The 23,532-nt window shown below is 45.2% G+C and overlaps 1 protein-coding gene across 5 annotated transcripts in view; it reads right to left on the reverse strand.

Moving 5' to 3' along the window:
- The window catches only part of LOC124188643, a 119,397-nt gene that overhangs the window by 18,030 nt on the left and 77,835 nt on the right, over positions 1-23,532 (reverse strand). For 3 of the 5 annotated variants that reach the window (XM_046581424.1, XM_046581428.1, XM_046581426.1), the window contains one exon: positions 17,370-17,552. The gene's annotated coding sequence lies outside the window, so the exon portion shown is untranslated. Of the gene's footprint in view, positions 1-14,790; positions 16,267-17,369; positions 17,553-23,532 lie in introns of those variants that run through there. The other 2 variants (XM_046581427.1, XM_046581425.1) reach the window with 1 other exon arrangement.

The raw sequence follows: 23,532 nt of genomic DNA on the forward strand, positions 1-23,532 counted from the left end.
GATTGCCGCTTCCACAGTGTCAGGTGTGAGAGCACCAGCGAGTGCCGTTTACATCCAGCTTCACTAAAGAAGGTTACCCCCCTCCCAGCAGTTTACTATTTACCATGATAGTACTAGTAGGGGTGTCGTGTACTGCATGCTATTACTCTTACAGGAATCTTTAATAAATAGCCAGCATTACACGCACGTAGTCGGCAGCTAATGCAGCTGTCAATGGACTACATTAGGTAACTCTTTCAAAATAAAATAAGAAACGACGTGGGCGGGGAACGTGCCAATGCAACGGCAGATCTTCCCTTTGAACGGGAAATTTCTCACCGGAAAAAAAAAAGAAAAAGAAAAACACGGAGTAAAGTAAACAGGCCGATGAAAAGAACGAGAGAGAGAAAATAGTTTGAAGGTGCAGTGTACAAGATCCGGTGGAAGAGAGCAGTAATATGAGATTTCCAAACTGAAATTCACCTGCCGACGGTAAAAGGAGGAAACTTTGCCGTTATGAATAAAGAGACGAGCAGAAGAAAGGTGGCGTCTCGTTTCCTTCTATTCTCCTCCGTCTCCGTTGCACCGGATTTTTGCCAACTGGCAGTTATCAATGTAGACATGTACATGATGTAGCAGAGACTGAGTATGAATGTAGACATTTAGAAAGAGAGAGTAGGATCCCCGTGAACATCAAAAGCGAAAGAGAGAGAGAGACCTGAGTTATCTCACGGGCAGAAAAGACGACCCTGCAACTCCACACAAATCAACATATGAATGCTCAGATCCAGCAGCAGGAACTGTAATACAACCCATCCATGCCGGCTTGGGTAGACGGATGGATAGATGGATGGAAATGAAGACGAAGAGAAAAAAGAAGTAGAAAAACCCTGCAGGAGTCCAAACGAGGCGGTTTTGATGACGTGCGGTAGACCCGAAAATCAGTTCCGCCGTCGGCGGCGACGTTCGTTGCTGTGCGAGTGATAAGAGATCTCTCCGGCGTTTCCCCCACGTTAATTCAAACGCAGTGCCGAGCCAGGCCCAGCTGTCGAGCGACATGCGAGCATTTCACTTCTTATAAAGGCGTGTTTAATCAAGACATTTCGGCAATCACACGACAAGATCGAAGTTGGGGGCCCTTTCGACGCCCGAAACTTCGCCAGAAATCGAAACAAAAGCCTTTCAATCTGCAGTATTTTCTGCCATCTATAGCGAACGGTATATTATGAATAAGAGCGATGCGTTCGGTCGTCTAACACAGGGACAGAATGAGATTCGCCGCGGTTGTTGTATCCCGAAGAATCTTTCATCAGACAAGGACGAAATCATTTCCATCATCATTTATGTGCAGAAACAAACATCGCGGCAAGGGATCATTGTCGAAAATTTGATTGAAACCCCGCCTTGGGGCTTCTCGGAAGAACTAATTAAGAGCCCGTCTTTATTGATGAGTATTATAAGACAACCTTCACATTCACATGTAAAAGATTTTCACAAGCAAAACGATTCCCGCTTCTGTTTTGTAGGAACTCGGTTATATAATCCCATCTTCTATTATTATTACGGTAGCAAAACTTTTCTGGAAAAATTCAATCCCACCCACCTCCAAAAAAAGAAATGAAAAAGAACTTGTGCTCCTTGGCATCGTCTTACTCAGGATTGACGATTGAATATTTCAAAATCTACGATTTCCTTTTCTCTTTCCTTCATGGAAAAAGTCGTTTAAGGAAGTAATCCAACGCGAGCCCAACCAGAAAAACTACATTAGCGTCGTTTATGATATTCAAACCTTACAGTAAGCTGACTTACATGAATCCGACCCGTGACAGCTAAACGACAGATGATGGAACTGATAACTAGAGACAAATGAAAAGTGAAAATGTTTGTCTGAGACACACACACCCAAAAAAATAAAAAAGGGAAAACTTTTGTTTCGACGATTGATACTGATTTCCGTTCTCCGCATTGACAGCAAGTCTATTTTTCCTTCCCTTCACTTCCGTTTATTGTTATTGATGTTTCATTTGATTTGGTTCGCATTTCCCAAGTTTTCGACGCAGGATCTACTCGCGGGATACAACCGGACCCTTTGATCGATGGCTCACGGCTGAGAGGAAAGGTTGCGTGATTTTTTGTTTCCTAGCCGAAATGTCAGCATGCGTAGTATAACTATTACCTCCACGCTCCCACGTCCATTCGTTCCCAACTCCCTCTCCACCCCTCCACCCCTCTCTAATGTTGGCATTCCGGGAGACCGAAACCAAAACAAAACTATTTTTGAACTTGCCGCCTTTTTTCCGGGAATAACTGGAAAAGGCCAAATCAACAAGCCCAGCTCTTTTATATATTGACGTCCTGCTGCATAGTACTGTATACTACATATTCTTCCTCTTATTCTTCTTCTTCTTCCTCTGGCAGACATCCCGAGAGTTTTGCTTGACCGATCAAAGGGCTTATTCCAATCAAACAATATAATGTTGCAATTGTTGTTGTGCTTCTTCCTCGTGCCGGGCGAAGGGTACAGCCAAAAACAACAATAAGAGAATAAAGAACCCACCACGGGGCTTTGGCCAGACGTGATTGCAAGAGGTGCCGGTTGTAAAAAGGAAGCAATTCATCATCGCCGGTCAGCAGGCTACGCGCGCCTATGCCGAAAATCATGTCCAAACTCCCCATCATTCGCTGGCAATTTGCGCCGACACATATCAACTCCCGAATTTCCCACCGAAATAAAACGCCGACCAACAATCGAAGCACACAAAAAAAGGGAAAAAAGAAACGGGCGTTTGCGTTTTTATTATTTTTCGCTTTCGTTTCTATTTGCTACTCTTACTTATAAGGGCACCTACCGGCAGGGCAATTTACGACAGACATGGGACCTCCTCGGTCGACCTGATCCGAAGCCAAATTTTCCTCAACTCGGTTAAATAAGCCTCCACCCCCCCTCCTTCTGTTACATCTATAGAGACTTGCAGCTAGGCTATTCTCTCGAAAGCCTGATTGTTGTTGGGTTAGAGGCTATAGGTTTTTGGCCGCAAAGGAGCGTAATAATGACCACCAGAAGTCGGCCAAAAAAGAAAGGGGAAAAATAAAGAAAATGGGCTAGTAGTATAATCAATTTCACGTATTCCGGTCGAGTTCTGTTGGTCATCAGTCATCCGCGCTTGCTCCGCAAAAGCTCAGCAAGCCGCAGACGGGCGAGTTCGCCGTGTAGTGTAACTAACATACGGCATGCATACTAGGTTTGCAGAGCAGTACGTATAACTTATACCAGGGAAAGGGCTGAAACTGAAAGGAGAGACGGGGCAGAGGGGGAAAAAAAGGAAAAAAGACCACGATCCTCGACCCCGCCTTTCTTGTGTGTTGCTGCTGCTGCTGCCCCTTCCGAGCCGGATTGATCAATCGATACGGGTGTGTGTGTACTCTCTGTAGTAGTGTACGTCTTCTATAGCTTGTTCCTTCTAGCTCTGTCTTTCTACTATGGCGTGCCATCGGCCCGGATATATCAATAACATCATACAAGCACGTAGCTGGTGAGACATTCGATCGATCAAACGAAAGTCTCAAAATAAAATGATTAAAAAAAAGGGGGCAAGAATAATAATAATTCAAAGAAAACACAGAAAAGAAGGAAGGATAATCTCGGATCGCCTATCGAAAGTCAAGTTGCCTCCGTCCCTCCAATTTTCGACCGCTGCTTGTAGCCGCGTCCGTTTTTCTGTGACGGATAAAATAAAAAACCCCTCCCAAAATTGCGGGAAACTTGGATGGGGAAGCGGACAAGACGGAGTACGTGCCGTCATTAGACGACCGTTTCTTCGTCTAATTGGAACTTATTGGGTAACTGTGCCGTTGAATTTCGTGCACCAGAGAGAGAGACGTACTCGCGGATCCCTTTATTCCCAGACATCGTTATCGCCATGTTTGTTCAAGGAAGCGCTGATGGCTGATGACTTGTATATGTTTAAAAGCTATGCGCTGCAGTAGCCAGCCGAGAGCTCACGACTTTTGTCGGCAACTAACAGCCAATAACACACACACACATCTCCTACCGTACTCACTTCCCAAAACCGAGTCGATCCCTTTGCAAAAGCTCCACGTCAGTTGGGGAGCCTTACAAAAAAAAAAAAGTTTTACAGTTTACCGTTTCCCTGTATATATTGGGATCTCATCAACCCCTTGCCAGACTTGTAGAAACTCCCCCAGTATCCCACCGGAACAACAAAAAAACAAAAAAAAAAAAAAGGAGGAAGTCAAAAATCCCTCACCCCCCTCCGTCATTTTCACATCCTCTTCCTGGAAACAGCACGGAACTACGATACTATTTCGACGTACTACTCTACCGAGTATACGCCGCCGCTCTATCGAGGATCGGCGTTCTGCTACCGAAAAAAAAAAGAAACCCCATCGCAGTCTAATGTGAAACGGCTGTCGCTGTTGCACACACATAGGGCGTACTACGGTATAGATAACTTCTTTTCCGTGTTTACGCCATCAATGGAAAGGGATATATAGGCCATAGCGGCTACTTCTCACTTTTATTTTCCACTAATACTCGTGTCATCCCAGTAGAGCGAGCGCTTGGTCGATGTGAAAATAAGTGAAAAAGTAGCTGACTCTGTCGATCCTCACTCTCTAAATAACTTGTACGACTTCCTCTCTCGTGATAGGCGTACAGGACGGCGGAAGGAGAAAAAAAAGAAAAAGGCAAAAGACGACAACAAAAGATATTAAGTTCTCCCATTTTCGGATGGCAATGATTACCACTTAGGAGGGAGAATGGGAGTAGGCAGGACTTTGCCGGAGGAGTTTCGATTCCAACATTTTTTCCCGGGAAAACGCAAAAGTTTCTCTCTCTCTCTCTCTCTCCCTCGGTTGTTGAATTGTAAATTTCCCGCTTCTGTAGTGCCACTAGCTGGCGTATACGTTTGTTTCAACAGCCGTCTGTTGGGCTGTTGGTTCCTTCGATCCTGCCTTCAATATTATTATCCTCCTCTAAAAGTATGGGACCACCCATCGGCTTATCTTTCCGGGGCCCTCTCTTTCTTATTCATTCTTTGGCATTATGCCTTCGTGTGTTCCAGGCAAGGCTCCAGGGGGGGTGGAATCATCACGGGCCATGATGGGATCGAGAGAAAAGATTCATATCTGGGAAAGGAGATGAAATGAGAACGCGTGCCGACCGATTTCAGTAAGAGTTCCGTCACATCTCCATTTTTCAGGAGCCCGAAATCTTTGCTCGAGTCTTTTTCTTTAAGCATCTCTTTGATTATTTGGCCTTTTCGCTTCTGAGATGCCGTGTCCCCCCCCCCCCCCACCCTTTTTATTAACTGTTATTTTTTAGATGCGTTTCTCTCACGTCCAGGGCGGGCGACAGTAGCGACTCTTGTTTAACCATCACACAAATTGCACGGATATCTATACTCCGACTAGGGTCAGAATAACGTCCGGAACGAAAGTTGAAAAAAAAAAATCTAAAATCTAAATGGAGATGGATGGTGAACGCTTTTACGTGTTTTCCCTGTTACGTAAACACAGAGCGGCCCGGGCAAACATCTTTCTTTCTCACTTTCCAAAAGAGATGTTGCATTATACAAGATATTTATAGACGTTTATGGTGACCCGAGGAGAGACAAGCAAAGGCTGTAATACAGAGCTAAGAGAAACGGGCCAGTGAGAATGGGCCCGGCTGTTAATGAGAACCTTGTGACAGCTGGGTAATAGTGAAAAAACACCAAGGAACTCGTCATCCGCAACGGTTATTCGGGGCGCAATTAAGTGCAAGACGAGAGATGGACGAGTTGACGACAAAGTCCTTTGGTCCTCCTTCCCCATAGTTCATTCTATTAACGCACCACCGTTGCGTAATAGTCGGGGAGGGGGGGGGATAAGAACCAGACAACTGCGAATGTTGATTCTTGCTGGCTCCCTTCGCGTCAGTGCAGCTGCGTTCATCATCATCATCTCGTCTGTTGGTTCTTGTTTGCAAGGCGAACGCCACACACAAAAAATAAACGGGAAAAAACGGGAAAAAGTCTTGGACATTGTCTGTGTTGGTCGGAAAAGAAGAAAACGAGGAGCTAGTTGCAGCGGTTGCAGCCAGGAACGTGTCCAACGCCTTGTCGTCCATCGATCCTCTTCCCATTTTCTTCTCTCGACTTTATCATCAATGCGATTATACGGGCCGGCAGGGGAGTGAGCGTCTTTGTCCGCTCGACCAAGAGCACACAAGGAGGAGGAAACGAGAGTCTAATACAAGCAGCAAATAAGAGCACCGACAAACGGGGGAAAAAAGAAGAAATACCTCCTCTTCTTCCATTTCGCCTCCAGCAGGTTTTCTTTCTCTCTTTGGAGAGAAAATGGCAGTGGGCCTGGACTGATGCCCCTGTCCTTTTTCTGATTTCCTTTCGACGGACAACGACGGCCGGCAGGAACACGCGGGAGCAACCCGAATGCCCTCGCCGACATTTGTATATATACAGGGTGGGGTTGGGGGGGCAGTCGTGTAGGAGGAGTAGGAGAACAGAACCATTCAAGCTCCCGATAGACACCATTTCTAAATATTTGGGTAAAAGAGAAAAGAGAAGGAGGAGACGGGCCGCAGCCACCGTGTATAAGTCCTAATGGAACAGAACCTCTGAAAAGGGCTATATTGGGGTTTTGACCGTTGCGACACCGGCGGGCAAAGAAGGTCCGGTCCCAATCTTTTCGGCCATGTATTCCAGAAAATAAAACCCCTGGCCATACAGAGAAACGGACAATCGTATATGGACGACGGGGAAGAGCCGAGTTTGCTCGACCGAGAGACTGTCAACAGAACTTTGGCGCCCGCGCGCATGTGTGTGTGTGTGTATACAAACACACAGATTGGACTAGAGACAAAAAAAAAATAACCGGTAGGGAGACTCTACTGTTACTACTTCTGCCGCTCAATCAAATCAAATCGGAATTGGTGTTCTGCTTTTGTCTTTTGGCTATTTGCTTCGCCCTTTATTCTTTTTTTATTTGTGTGTGTGTGCTCAAATGTTCACTGTGGTGTCTTCGACCAAAAACAAAAAATAGAAAGCGAGTTTCTAATTTCACGCACAACATGTGAAGAAGAAAAAAAGTCCCATTCTCTTTTGTTTTTCTTGAAACGGGAGAGAAGAGAAAAAGAAGAAGAAGAAAAAAAGGAAGGAATCAACCGTTCGCTTGATTTAATCAACAAAAGGGCGTGGCTGTGGCACGTAAATTTCTTTCTTTCTTCAGTCTCTCCGTTTATCCACTCCTACCGTATCAGTGACAAATACCGTAAGGCGAAAATTCCATTCCAAAAAATGCCGTTTTTTTTTATCTCCTTCTTCAATTTTTAGATTCCAAAAACGTTGAAATTTCATTTTACATCCAATTTAGGTTCGTCGCTATGTTTCTTTTCTACCTCGGATCCAATTTTGTGTTTGGCTTATTACCGGGAAATCAGACGAAAAAAAAAATTTATATACATATAAATAAAAGAAATCCTAAAAGGGAATCATAATAATAAAAAAAGGACTAGTAAGAAATGACAACCGTGTTTTTTTTATTTTTTTGGGAAATAAAAAAAAAAGATTCTTCTTTGTCACGTTCCTGTTCATCGGATGAAATTAATCAAAGTCTATACTAGAGAAACATGACTGTGAGCGAACGAACGCACCGTCGGATCGTTCGTTCAATATCTAGTTCGGGACTCCCGGACTTGAATAATAATAAAAAAAAAATAAAAAAAATGGGAGAGAGAAGGAACCAATTCGCGCATCAGTCTGATCGATCATTCCATTATGTGAACAGAGCTTTCTAGCTATATATTATTTTCTCGGGTGCCCCCCCCCCTTCCCCTCCTTATCGCTCGCTTTTTTTCTCCTTCTTCCTACGGTATCCATAGCCGTGGCATATCTTCTTCCCCTTACATCAACACTAGAGGCTATATACGACGTCCTGTCCGGATCTTACCCCACCCATCGCCTTACTCCTCCGTCGTTGTCTCCGTCGTCTCACAGTATCTTCTCGAGTTAGGCCAAGATATGGGATCAAGTCGGCCAGGAATGGAGGGGGGAAGGGGGGAGAGAGTCTATAGTGGAAGGCTTTCAGAAATGGATCGTTATATAGACGACTGAACAAAAGAGTCGGGAGATGTACTGTACGAATAGGAAATAGGCAACATACACACACACACACGGAGAGAAGGATAAGGTTTTGTTGACTGGGCCGTGTGTGTGTGTGTGTGTATATTCAGCTGCAATAGAGAGCACCGGGTATAATATAGTAGCAAAAGGAGAAGAAAACACTAACCGCTCCTTCAACGCCTGTGTACAGTCTTAGTCATGTTACTCTGGCTCATTTTCTCGTGAAAAAGGTTTGGTCGGCTGTGGGTATATCCGCCTTCTTCTTCTTCCGACTCCCTCCCCCCCCCCACTGCTTCTTAATCCCTAGAAAAGACACACAACCCCCCTTTCTCTCCGACTGATGGCTGGCTTCTCTCCCGACCCCTAGTAGCCATCTCAAATGTACGGCGTCTATCCAGGCGTCGCTATGCAGGAGCGTCCCTGTATCCATACCATATATATATATAGCGATACAAGAGGGTCGAGAGAGAGAAACTCTTCTACGAAATAATATATGTATGTATGTATATTTATATATAAGAGAGAGAGAGAGGGAACGGCGTCTGCGCGCGATGATAGTAATTCACCGGGAGAAGGACGGCGACATCAACTATGTGCGCCGACGAGCCGGATCACTTCAAAAGATGAGCAAACAAAAAAAAGATAGAAAAGAGCGGAATGCCGAAAAAGAGCTAGACGGGCTCTGTCTGTCTGTGTGTGTGTGTCCATTGGTTGGATCCTTTTTGTTACTGGGCGGTTGGTTGTTAGTACTAGAGCTTTTTTAGCCTGGGCAATGATGGAATCCCCCCACCCGTCCCCGTCCATTCGCAAACAAAATAAAGAGGAAAATGGGCAGAGTTAGACAGAAAAGACCGGAACAACATTTTCTGTGGGTCGCGAGTGAAATGCCTAATTCGTAAGCTTTCAAGCGGCAACGTTGCGTAAGGGCACAAGAGAGAGAGAGAGCCATTTCACCAGATTATTTGACCAGAATCGTGGCTAATAATAAACAAAACTCAGACGACAACGACGACAACGACGACGAGAAAGAAATCATAAAATAAGAAGCAAACGTCTTGGTCTTCCATAGAAGCGGCACGCAGCAGCAGCAGCTTCGACCGTCATGTCATCCATCACAATGGGCCGCGCTGGTCTATAACTCTACGGCACGAAAAGATAGAACTCGAGGCGTGCGTCGAGATATTATCCTCCTTAATCAAAAGCCGGAGAAAATAAGAAGAAAAAGAGAAAAACCCGAGATGAAACTAGTCATATACGACTTCGTCCATGGATGGCCGTCTTGTATGTGTGTGTAAAGCTGTAGCCGGGCCACTGCCATCAGCATCCATTTAACAATGTCCATACAGCTGAACTAACTGCACTGCTGCTGCTGCTGGGGCTGTTGCACGCGTCGTCTGAGATAGCAAGAGACGGGCGAGCCTTTTTGTTTTCATCGTCGAGCACAAAGAACCCGAGAAGGGAAGGAAGAAGAAGAGGAAAAAGAAAAAATCACAATAATAATAACACTCAGACGACGACGACCGGCGTCGCGGCTTTAGTCGTTCTGTCGAATCCAATTGCCCAGCGAGCACCATATGGTGGTAACAAATGATTTCTTCTTCTTCTTCTACTTTTTTTTTCTTTTTCTCTCTCACTCGTTGCGTGTTCCTGCCCATAAAATTCACAAACACCAACTGGGGAGGATCCTTTCGACATCACAGAAATCTTTTTATTCTAATTCAGTCAAAGAAGACCAAGGGACACGTTTAGTTCACCGATAGATCTCTCTCTGCCGAGACTAAGAGAAAAGTTTGATTCTTCAGAGCGCAAAAAAGGGAGTTTTCTCTCGGTGCACAGAGATTTGTGTTTCCATCATCTGGAATCGCGAAGAGGATGAAAACGCTCGGCGATAAAGAATGAAAAAAAGATGGGAAAGAAGAAGAAGAAGAAAAAAGCAGCTGCGATTTATTGCCGAGGGTTCGTCGTGCCCATTGAACGTTTGTGGGTAGATTGAAAAGGCGCGGGAGGAAAAGAGCGTTTGCGAGTTAACTCGAGGAGAGACGAGAGAGAGATGAAGAAGTGCGCTGCAAACTCATAGGAGTGAGACGCGGAAGAAGAAAAAAAATTTTCATAGTTATTATTCTGTCCAGGTTTCACGGTGATGTACGCGCCGACTGTGCCGAGCAATCAAAATGCGTCGGTGTTTAACCATCGTCGTTCCTTCTTCTTCTTCTTCTTCTTTTTCTTCTTCTTTTCTCGTTACTACACACAGGCAACCACCAAGCGAAGCTCGTCGCTAGACGGTCCGCCCGCGCCACCACACGGCCCGACCGGTATAAAAACACGGTCGTATAACCCCCTTTGGCCCCATCAGAAAAGATTGAAGCGTTCCCTGCGGAGGAAGAGCCCAGCACCAGAAAGTCTCTCACGGCTTTTTGACTCGCAACTGTGGGCGCCCGGTGTGGGTTAGACCTTCCTCCTCCTTCCTTCTTCTTCCATTTTCTCTCATCTTCCCCATTTTTTCTTCTCCAGATATTCCCGTGTCGTTCCCTTTTTCTTCTTCTTGATTCCATTGGCCGTGTTTTATCGACTTTTCCTTCACCCTGATGACGTTAACCTTTTTTCTTCTTTTTCTCTCGTTTTGATTGCGAGGAAATGGGTGTCGATCCGAGCCCAGTCTTTCCCCCTCCCTCCTACCACCCAAAAACATTTCATTTTCGCACGATAACAAACGCCGATAAGGAGAGAGAGAGAGAAACTGCACGGCGCTGATCAAAATCTCTACCACCCCGGTCGCTGGGGTCATGACGGCGTCACACATTGCAATCAAACTCCAAAAGGCGGTCGCGGTCGTGAATGAATAAATAATAATAAAAAGAAAAAAAAGGAAAGGAAAGAGAACCCATCATCAAATAACCGAATGAGAACAATGTACCAACAACAATCAACGACTATGTGTGTATGGGTATTTTTTATTTTTTTTTCCCGAACTCTTTCGCTTTCACTGCACCGATTTCTTTTCCCATTCTTCTTTTGTTTTCTGGGTTTTTATATACATATTTTTCCTTCATTTTTCATTTCAATTCGATTTGATGTTATGGAAAAAAAAAAGAAAAATAATAAAGTCGAACGATGTTGACCGCTAAAGAAAAGAAATTCGAGATTGGGAAGGGGGGAGTGTATAAATCGAAAAGGGACACCGCCGAGCGCGGGAATGTCGATCTCGTTCAAAGATACGGACGTTATAGATCGGGGCAACTTATTATGGCCGATCGAATTCACGACCTTGGGGAATGGAAAAGAAATGAGCAATCAATAATTTGAAAACAGAAATCTAATATGAAAGGCTAGACAAAATCAATGGCCGCCACAACAGATGGGTATGGCAGGGCAGATTACCAGCGCGCTTTTTTTGAAATTTAGAATTCTTTCGCTCGCACAGAAATAAAAATACTCGAAACGACAGACTGCTGCTGCTGCTGCCGCTGCTGCGCATAGTTCAATGGCAGTGAGAAATCACGGAGAGAATAAGAGACGCCGAGAAAGCAAGAGCAGAAGAATGGAGACAGAACGACGAGCGCAGAAAAAACAAAAACAAAAAAGAGGTTCTTCCACACTGGAAAAAAGAAAAAAAGGACGAAAAAAGAGTTTTTTGGGGGGATTATAAACAGACAAAAATGTTCCCACCATCAACCGGTGAAGTATGCCATAAAAAAACACAGACAGAGAGAGAGAGAAACAAAAGGTTGGGCCAAATAACTCTTCAAGACAAGACTCTTATTCGGCCGCGAATAGCGCTCTATGTTTATATTCCTTCTTCCGTTCATTTCCAATTCCTTTAGACTTCTTCTTTCTTCTACTTTAACCCCAAAAAATTCAGAAGAAGAAGAAGAAAAAAATAAAACCACCAAACAAAATTGCTTGTTTCTTCTTCTGCAACCATCAGCTCCGGATACGCCTTCACATACGCCCGATAATAAGCATGCCATCGGTTTGATTCACGAAGGGGGTTCGAAAAAGACCAAACAAAAACAGACGCCATTTTTCGTCTAACTTTACTGCCTATATTTAGTCGTCGTCGCTTCCACTACAATTCCGACCGAGAGAAAATGTGACCCCCCCAGTCACTTCAGAGTCCTTTTTGTCGTTCGGTCGTTTCCGGAGTCTCCACCCATCATTGGCTGTGCCTATTTTGTTGCATAGCATTTTTTAATATGTAAAAATAAGCAGATACGTACACACACGTGGAAATATGATTCACGAGCAATCATTTTTCTTGTGTGAGGCTTTTTTTTTACCGTACAGATCCACCCACTCAACTCGTGGGTAAAAAAGAAAAAAAAGCACATAACAATACCGTATAGGAATGTTTCTCATCGAGTCCAAAAAGACCCCGAGGGATGGGCGAACGTAACAAAAAAAAAGGGAAGAAAATCCGACCGTCAGGGGAATTGCGTCGGCTGTTTTGTGGTCCGCTATTTAGTAACGAAACCAAGTGATGGTGATAGATGACCATCGAGTAAAAGTTCAACAACAAATTCAGGGCATACAACAACAACAACAGGACAGCGAAACCAGAAAATGAAAAAGAAAAGGAGAAAAAGAAGGAGGGCTGTCGTCGCCATCAGTGGCGTGTTACGATAATGCCCCCTCCAATTTCTCCTGAAAAATGTTCAGCGGTGTCAGGCAGCAACAGCAGCCGTGAGCGTGATAAAGAATCGGCCTTTCCAAGAAGCAGAAGAAGACGACGACTTTTATACTCGGCGCAACACCAGAAATAAGAAAATAATAAAAGAAATCGAATAGTAGCGAACGAACCCGCAATTCAGCCCCGGTATAGTCAGTCAGTCGCTCACGTTGTTATTCGTCTTTCCACTGTGCAGACAAGAAAGAAAGAGAGAGAAACGAAAACAATTGGAATTCGGAGCGTGAAGCACAACTATGGAAAGAGAAAGAGAGCCCCGAAAAAAAAAAATCAGCACAAAACAAAAACAAAACAAGACGAGAAATAGACGCGGACTAAAGGAGAGAAGATGACGACGACAAGCCAAGCAAGGCGACCAAATCCGTTCACGTTTTCTTTATCAAAGTAGTTTGGGTCACGGAGATAAGAAGACTGGCCAATCGCACGCTCGGCCAGGAAAGAAAAAGAAAAAGAGAGCGGAATCAAAACAAAAAAAGGGACGACGACGGAGACGAAACGGCGAAAAGAAAATGAAGGAAGAAGAACTATGTAATTATTAGAGGAAACTGTCAAGGGTCGATGATCGATCGGCGGATGAATTGGGGGGCTCATGGTGGCCGAGAAGATCCAGAAACAAGAGCAGCGCGAGAGTCTACGTTGATTCTATTATCATCTTCATCACAGTGTAACATTTTCTGCCCAGCCTCATTCTGCGCTGTCGGTTCCAAGCCGGAGAAACAACCGCCAACGCACAAAAGCGGAATTGCGGATGGAGTTGAGGAGCAAGAGGGGGGAGGGGGGGGGGGGACAAAGGGGGGAAACATACTCGTTGTTGTGCCATGTTATATGTGCGGCGTCAACACGATGCCGCCCGCCCAACAAGAGGAGGAAAGAAAAAGAGAGAAGAGGGGGTGCCCAACCAATCCGATTAAGATGAGACTATGAGATACGAGAGATCATCAAGACGGGCCTCGACCAAAAAGGGACTTTTTGAATATATATTTTCCCCCCATTTTCCTTATAGCTGGCGGGCCGCGCCGTCTTGATCGAATGGGTCGTTGCGTTCTCTGATCTCGGCTCAGAGCTCGGCACACTCTGATTCTCATCCGTTGATGAGGATTACAGTCGGCGGCCGCAACGCTCCGAAAAATCCCTCCGTCTTATTTTGCCTCTTCTCCACGCGGGAAAAACAAAAAACAAAAGAATACATTACAACACACACAGACACGAACACAAGACAACAATATTCATTTGCTGCCCTGTGTCCAATTCTGTGGCCGGAATCGAGTCGGATCTTCTTTCGGTCGCGTCTCTAGAGCGTGAGAGACACAACACACAGGGAGGAACGGACACAAGTGCGCGACAACATACAAGATAGAAGATGGGGGCGAAACTGTTTTTCTTTTCTTTCTCTCCTCTTTTTGAAGATGAATGTCGAGGGTATCACGTCGTCGTTGACGACGACGACAGAGCGTGTAATTGAATGTATCTACAGGCTGAGCACCCCCACCGCCTGCCTTGCCTAGCCTCCGCCACACCCCATCATCAGTAAAAAAAAAATAAGCTTGATACTTGGTACGTCTAGCGTTCATATGCGCACGGTGAAGACCCTGGCATTCCCTCATGCCCGACACGGATGACATTGGGAATGCTGAGCACACATCAAACCCGGGGACCATCCATACGCCATAAGGAAAAAAAGAAAAAAAAAGTGGGGAGATTGCCCCCTGGCTCCGCGACGCATATAATAATATATCGCGCGTGTGGATGTGTAGATCTAGACGTACGTACGTACATATATACTTTTGAGCACAATGACAAAGCACAATAGGGGGGAAGCTGCAGAGTGGTAATATAGTACGTCATTGCTTTCGCTCCTATTGAAAAACATCCAAAAATAAAAAAAAAGGCGGCGGAATCAAAAATCAATCAGCGAAAACTGCGCCGTCGTTTGCCAACACTTTTGAAATGGAGCAGACACAAGACGAGATCGGTTGTTCCACTCACCCGAATGTATATAGTTTTCCTCTCCTTCTCTCGTATTTTTACTAGTAGTAGTTGTAGTTGTTGTTGCTCGGATTGTTCGGGTCGACGGCGGGGTTGCACGTGGGGGTCGTTGGGTTTGATGGCACAGCGTCTTTGGCTGTTTATTGTCGATAAGTTGCCGAATTCGAGCGAACGGCGAATTTGACACTTTCGGTGGAACCGGTGGAAGTTTGTTTGTCGGGTGAGAAAACGTCCAAACTGTTTGCAGGCGACGCGCAAATGAGTTTACAAGCCAATGTAATCCTCGTTCGTCGTAGAGTTTTGATGGATGGAAATTGGCGCGGGAGGAGGAGGAAGGAAGGAAGGGATGAAAACGGGGTTGGGAGTGGGGAGGGTAGAAAACAAAAGAGAGGCAAAACTGGTGCTGCACGATCGCACTAATTGTTGTTGGCTGATGGCCACTGACAGTTGCCAATTAAGTGACGCTTTCACCAAAGAGTTGAAGTGGGGTTGACACAGCTCTCGAGTCGGAGAGCATCGGAAACGGGACAGTCAACAAGACGAGTCGCCACCATTCAACCGGACCCACAGAGGAGGACGCGGGAGAACTTAACAAACGAACGTGAAGGAGAGAGAAAAAAAATGTAGAGGCCGACGAACTGGTCAATGGGAAAATGCGATGATGATGCCGGTACACAGACGCGCGGGCACACAAACAACAACAACAACAGCACACACACAGAGATACACACTTGAACCAGCCGGCCAGCTGTACCGTAAACACACACCAAAAAATCTCCCACAGAGCCGGGCGGAGTCCGTTCCTGTCCAACGGTAATACCCTCTCGACACTCACGCACGAAATGAAGAAAACAACAGCCGAGGTAGACGAGAGCGCTTTAAACGACGATGGCACGTAGTTGCTGTTGTGTGTGTGTACTCTCTCTCTACTGTGTGTGTGTGTCTGAGTGCGTGTGTATTTACACACTAGACCGAAGAGGAAGTCGCACCGGACACTGGCGCTGCCGGCTATTTAGTTTTCTTTCGTTTAATTGTTCACGCCGGCCGAGAGAAAAGTAATATAACAGTGGGGAGGAATCGGTTACGTCCAGAGAAATGGGTCGTCCCACTCCTGTTCCTCTACAATAACGGCGGCGGTTGATGCACTCAGGTAAAACAACAAAAAAACCGACGAAGAAGAGCGCGGACAAGGTGTCAATTGCGCAACAACAATCTGAGATGGATAAAATACGAAAGGAGTGCAATTACAAAGAAGGGAATTTTTCAAATAAAAATAAAAAATCCTTTTGGGTTCGCACAGTCCAAATTGTTGGCAAGAGAATAACTTGTTAACAAGACGAAGGTAAAAACTGTTTTCTGAAATTCGGTGGGTTCCAAAAGGGAGAGAGCGAGACTTGTACGTGTGTGAACGACGCCCCCGACGGCTATCGACTGACTGAATCTCTCGCTCCACGGGTCTCCAGACTTTTACACAGTGTGTATACACTACTGTTTGGCTGCGCCCGCCCCGACGCTATATACGGAAGCGGCACGGCTGGCGGCCGCTGGCGCGCGTGCGGAGCGTCACTCTACGCTGGACTGGCCCAACCCAGCCCTCCCACCCCCCCCCCACCCGCCAAAGTAACAGAGAGCCTACGTACGTAGACTGACTCCGAGACCGAAACCTGTAAACAGACATCCGTTGGACGGTCTTATATATATATATTTTTTTTTGTTCTTACGGAAAGCGTAACTCTTGTTAAGTACGGCATCGATATTATAATCATGTCGTCGTCGTGTTTGGCCGATTCTCAAACTCCTGATAACGTGGGATTCTCTATTTTCGGGGCGTAAATGCGACTTTCACTCGCAACGATCCTTTTTATATATCCCCACCTGATGAGCATTTGTGAATTGCCAGTTCGACAACGTCGCATTGACTTATAAGACCAATAAGAGAAAACGGAAAAAATCGACAGTGGGGGGGCCCCTCCATATTCGGCCGATTAGGGTCATCATCGCAAATGAAAGTGAACCGCTGCGTAATTTGTCAAAGTGAAAAGAAATCCGTACCGGACTTTGAGAACTCGAGGGAAACTATCGAGAAGGAACGTCTGACCGTCAGAAACCGACAGAACAGAACAGACTGCCGGAATGGAACCGAATGAAAATGGCGATGAACCTGGAACACGCTGCGCGTTGGTTACGTACCGATAATTGTTCTACATGTTCCTCCTCCTGCCGTCGATGAACAAATGGAACGAATAGAATGTGCCGGTAAGAGCTCGACCGATCACTAGGGAGCCCAGAATTCTCTCGTTCAAAACTCCCACTCGTGGCGGCTCACGCTGTGCGTCTATAGGCCGAATGGCTTATCCTTATTCCACTCACTAGTCCTCGACTCGGCGACCGGAAACGCAAAGAGAGAGAGAGAGACTTTGCCAACCATGTCCAATTGGATCGTGTCGATACATCGGCCGTGTTTCTCTCTCTCTTCTTTTTCGACCAAGTGCGGTGGCAGTTGTAGGGAGAATTCGGTCGGCATAGCAGCACGTCTAGCTAGTCTAGTACAGTGTATATATTGGCTACGGTACACTTACCAGTGTCGAATTGGAGATTGGAGAAAACACGTGAACTGAATCCAGAAGGAGACGGGCGCCGTCTGCGTCGGCTCCCGTCCGGGCCGAGCTGGCTGCAAAATGGTTCTCCATCAATGTCGGATCGGTTGCGGCGGCGGCGGCGGGCGACGTACGACGTACCAGGACACAACCTATGGGCGACGGCTGCAAGAATTCCCGTTGAATTAGATAGGAGAAAGGGATCGGCATGGCATCAAGACGCACACTCTGTCTGGATTCATCATGTAACGTCGATTATGTATGAGGCGAATTAAGCAGACAAGCAATTTTCTAAGGTAGAGCTGCTAACCAATTATCATAGCCAAGTGAATTTCGTCTCTGGTATTAAGTCTAAACGGTTTATCGCCAACCAAGGCGAGTAGCGGACCCGTTTTGTCCCACTTACGCCTTTATATCAACCTCAAATTGTTCGATGTGATAATAAACTCAACGGCTACAATAACAGACAGTCAAGACAGAAAAAAAGAGAGGCCAAACTGATCACGCGTCCGGCCGTCGCGCTCGGCCAACCGCATCTGGTCCACCGGCGGCGGCAGCGGCTGCAGATACCCCCCCCCCTCCACACACAACACCGAGAAAAAAAAAACCGACGAACAACGACATACACATACTGTGAAAAACAGCTGTTCAAAGTCCTTGTCCTCAACTGGGCGCTATTGTTATTTCTTTTCTTATAGTCACGTGTGCAGTTGAGGGGACACAAGTCCAACACGGGCGGCCTTAATAGCAACAGCAGCAGCTTCACATTCATCAAGGCTCGCACCCGCCAAAATGAGTGGGCACCAGGAGCGGAAGATGCGGAAGGAAAAAAAAATAGGGGAGAGGAAGGAAGAAGAAAATGGTAATAAAAGCCGGAAAAAAGATTTCCTCTTTTTTTTTAATAAGTAAAAAATAAATAAAGTGAAGGAGACTGAAAGTACCGGGGCAGGGCTGTATGCACAAAAAGAAGCGCGGTAGTTTATGATGAAAAAAAAAAGAAAAGAAAACACGGACATTTTTTTTCCCTCTCCACAACTGGATGTCGCTAGCACATGTAGTAGAGAGGCTGAGGGGAAAACCGTGTTAAACGAAAAGTCATCTCTTTTCTGATAAATATTAAATGGGGACTTTTGTTCAGCTCCTACATCGCCAGGGTATAAATACACAGACGCTATCAGAGTGAACTATACACGTCTTTCATTTTAAAATTGCCGCTCTTCGGCTGTTTTTTTCTTTTTTTAATATCCCGCACTCGAGTCTATTGGGTTGTGTTTGCGGTCTTCTTGATCAGCGGATGGATATAGACTCGCTGTCCTCATTATTCGCCATTGAAATTTCCAAGAAGATAAATAATTCCACGAAAATAGGTTGAGCCACTTATTCGCCGATTTATCTCGTCGACTTCGTTTTTATTTTGATGATATTTTTATATTATCCACTTGACAACAACAAAAAAAGAAGAGCGGACCGCACGGCCGGAACAGATGCACTGGATGCGCTTAGCCGCATGAAAGAGGAAAAAAAGTTGGACGCGATTTTGAGAGATGCACTCGGTATAAACGCCCACCCAATATCGAATCGCCCATTTTCCGTGAGTAAAAAAGTTCAATATTTCACGCCAAATAAAAAAAAAGAAAAAATGTCGAGATGGGATGATGGTGGTTGAAGTGGAACGTCGGTGGAGCTTTTGCAATTTCACAAGTGTCAACACATCTCGGCCAATGGCCTGAGGTCTCTGCGATAGATGGCCATCTCACGCAAACAGTTATCTATAAAATGCTCATCGTTCCGTGGCACGGTAAATATTTGGTCATCTCAGCAGCAGTTCCCCCAGACCCGTTTACGAGATATGTTCTGCGGTCGGGAAACATCTGAGCGAATCGACGCCAACAAACAAACACAAATTGGTTCAAACGATTCCCAATTCTCGAAATGATCATGTGCACATTCAAAACGACATTATCCCGCCATGACGAAACAACAAATGCGCACCTGCCTCCTTTTTTTTCTTTTTAAATGATAAGAATAACACTCAAGAATTCCTTATTAAAGTTGGATCGCAGTGGTCCTGCTTCTTTTGCGTCGCAAACACGTCAAAAGTTTGGGAAACAAATCGTTAGTCGTGTGAAAGAAATGCAAAGTGTAACTTTTTTTTCCTTCCTATTTCCAAACTTGTTTGTGATAGCGGATAGATAAGTTTCATTACTGCCAGCAATGGAATGTGATGCATCCCCATAACTTTGCCAACACACAAAAAAATACCTCTATGAAAAATAACGACAGGATCGCTTTGAAAAAATACGATAAGAATAAGGAAAAGAGTTGAATACACCATTCCTTTTACATGGCTCAAAAGTCTAATCTGTCAGTCCATTTTTTTCAGTTTCTACTTTATTTCGTTTTCTTTTTTTTTCTGACGAGAAGAAGTAGAAATCACGTCAACGCGACAAACGACAGAAGAGAACGGAAAGAAAAAAGATGTTCGTACTTCGGAAAAAGGAGCGACTCTTTTCTCTCTGTCGGTCTGATAAAATTCAGGACTTCTCTCCCATTGAGATGTCCAGTAAATCTTGGGCTGTCCTCAGGATAAACTAGAAAAGAAAAGGAGAAGCCTTTTTCCGTTTCCTTCTCCTTGAATATCATTCACACGAGTAGACCTGCAACTACAACAAGCTATACCTTCATCCTGCCGGACTTCTAGTTTTGGCCAGCTTAGACATCTTTGCCGTCGTCCGACGGACGACGACGCAACTGAAATCCTCTTTGCCGTCCACTCGGCTCTTGGCCGCTCTGTCCTGGTTCGTTTACACACCCGCTGTCCGAGAGAACCCCCCCTCCGTGCCCATCACACGCACTCGGATTTACCAGGAATTTCCGCGACCCGGGACCTCCGGCGGAAAAAGTATAAGAATAAAAGAGAAAGAAAAAAAAAGAAAAAACGCAATCAAAGAAAAAGCAAACGAGTGCATAAGAATAAGGAATATATATGGCCGTCAGCTGGTGAAAGGCGAAGGGGAGAACGGGTTCGGGGACTCGATTGCGTCGTCCACGACAACCGACGACCGCACATAATATTGGCCAACTGGGTTGGTTCAAAACGACTACGCCCAACTCAACGAGTTGAGTGGGAGAGAAGAAGAAGAAGAAAAAACGTGAGACACGTGATATCATCTCGCAGGAAAGAGAGAGAGAGAGACGTCGCCACACAGCGTCAACCACACACAGTCCCTTCAACCCGACAAAATGTTTTCCAACCAAAGAAAAAAGCAAAAAGAAAAATAGGAGAGGAGGAAATTATTGCAGGAAAAGAATACCGACTAGTGGCGGATCAATACTTTCTATTAGCCACAGAGACGGGTGGGTGCCGGGGAATTAGTAGGAATATCAATGAATGCATTCAATGCAGAATGTGACAGGGCGGGCAGGCAGGCAGTAGCAGACGGCGAGAGAGCGGGCAACAAGACGAATGGAAAACAGAAAACCACGACTCGAGCGGGGAGGCGGGAGGCCCAACTTCATATGCTAAGGAAACAACCATGTGATCGCGCTAGTGGTTGTTGTACACACATTTGAAATGCGCGTCTGGCGCTACTCTTACTACTCACTCACTCACCCCCCAAGACAGGAGGCTAGGAACTCGACAAACTTTTGACATTTTGTGGAGATGAGATTTGACAAGTTTTCTCGCTCCTTGCCTAGCTGCTACCAGCTCCCGTCGACTATTTTCCTTTTTTTTATTGAAAATTTCAAACGATGCGACGCTCATAAAACTCAAAAAGAGCAGCAGGGGGAAGTTTTTGGGCGGCAAAAACAATTTCGGAGAATATGAATCTATAGAGAAATGGCAGCTCTGGGAGTATAAAAACAGCACCAACACAAGAATGAAGTGGATGTTAGTAAGCCCGCCTGAATGGATGGCGGGGTCGATTGCACTCCGATAAATAAGAAGCAGCCAAAAACAAAAAAAAAGGAGGAGAAAGACAAAAGAGAGATGGAAGAGGCACAACAACAACATCCCAACACATAAGACGCGAAAATGATGAAAACGATGCCCGAGAAAAACAACAAGAGGGAGACGCCGTTTGCTATATAAATAAATAAATAAATATATAGGATATATATACGGACTGTATACTGCCGGCGAGTAGTATAATTCCTATCAGCAACGCACATAACCGGAAGCCGGTCTTCCCTCTCTCTTGATCTATGTAGCGACATGGCACCAAGCCGAGATAATGCAGCACCACTGCTGCCACAGCGACACACATCAGTGGCACAGCGTCAAACGGCCGGCCAGCCAGCCTGCCTGCCTATGTACGTATTCAGACAGCGGACAGAACACTGTGCACATTTTTCCCTTGAAGAAAAAGGCCGATTTGATATTGGTTCGATTTAAATAATTTCTTGGGTTTTTCAAAATAATAATAAAAAAAAAATCCTTTTCGTTTCGGGGAGAGTGTGCGAGCTGCTGGGCTGAGTTGAACCTTCGCAACCGAGTTGAGTCGAGTTTGCAACAGAGTCGATCCCGGCCGTTAGTTTCCTTCTTTCGCCCAGCTCCCAGCAGACCCGGCGGGCATTGTTGAATTATGCATGTTCGTACAGCATTACAATTATGAATTGCGATGGCATGTACAGACTTCATCTAGTGAATCCGTATATAGAGATATGTGTATAAATATCTAAGAAATATATATATATACGTATATATATATCCATCTCTTTTCGCTTTTTACTCCGGATATGCGCTGCCGGCAGCGATGTTCAGTGGTAAGCTCGCATGTCGGGAAATGGCGGCAGCAACGAACGGAAGCACGATCTTTGGCGATAACAAAGTTCTGCATCCATAGTGATATCCATCAAAAAGTAAGTTCTTGTTCTATACTACTCTTACAAAAAGAGTGACGGCCTGTGATGAAATAAATCCAGTATATTAAAAACAAAACAAAAAAGGAAGAGTCCGAGACGGAGCTTCTCTCTCCGAACGTGGACCATCTTTTCTTTATTCGCAGTGATTTGTTTTCATCTTGAAATCAATGCAAAAAGAATAAACTAAAAGGGAGAAGAGGCAGCCGCCAACTTTAAATTCGCAGATGGTCGCAATCACACAAGCGCAGTTCGCCATGTCGGCCAGGTTTAATATCTATTTCACTTCCTCTTTCCGGAATCGTCGACGAGTCCAAAGTTGGAAGAGGAAAAAAAGCATTTTCTCCTATCTTTCTCTCTCTCTCTCTTAATAAAAGTGGTTTAAATATAAAAAAAAACTTTTTTGTGTGATCGATAAAAGTTCTTCACCCCATTTCACGATTCAGAGTTTTCAAGGAATACACTCATTCAGGGGCAAAGTTTTCCGTGGAAACTCTTCCGGCTGGAGAAAAAAAAGTGAACGCAAAACACGAAGCTTAAGTTGACTCTTTCGTTAACGAGGAAATAAGAAAACACTAGCCGTTTGATGTACCCCAAAAAAAAGAAGATTTGCATATAAAAACACTTTTCTTTTGATCTTTTCCCTTTTTTGGGAGGGGCGAATATCGATTGATCGGAAAGTCACCCAAAAGTTGCGTGACCGCCAGGGTAACTTTATTTGAACTGGAAAGCTCGATAAATTCAACCTGATCGGGCATAAAATTTGTCGATGCAACGGAAAAAGAAATGAACAAACACACAAAATGTTTAGGACTCTGCGAACGGACGGTTATTTAGGTTAGGCAGACGACTGTCCGAGCTAACAAAGTCCAACGGTGGGAAATCGAAGGAGCGAAATCATTCTAGTGCCACCCATTCCGTTCAGGTCTAAAGACCCTACCTAACTAGTCAGGAGCCCCATGCCCTGTTGGCTACAGGCGACCATAAGTTTTAGAGTTGCCTCGTCTGAAAACCTGGCAAAAAGTTACCGCTTGTTCTCCATGTCGAGAACTCGAGCAGATGGACTGTCTGTCTACGGGCATTGCACACGCTAAGAATACAACAGTGCGCTCTGCGCTGTACTACGCTGCGCAGCATATTTCAATTCTTTCAAGTGGCTATTATCTTGTGCACACGGAAGAGTAGGTTGGATGGATGGATGCGAACTGAAGATCGCCATACCTGCCTCGTGAGGTCCCAGAGTCTTCCCAGATGCGGGCCATGTTTAAAGAGAGAAAAAAAC

This window comes from Daphnia pulex, chromosome 2 (assembly GCF_021134715.1).
Source record: "Daphnia pulex isolate KAP4 chromosome 2, ASM2113471v1".
In the NCBI taxonomy this organism is placed as follows: domain Eukaryota; kingdom Metazoa; phylum Arthropoda; class Branchiopoda; order Diplostraca; family Daphniidae; genus Daphnia; species Daphnia pulex.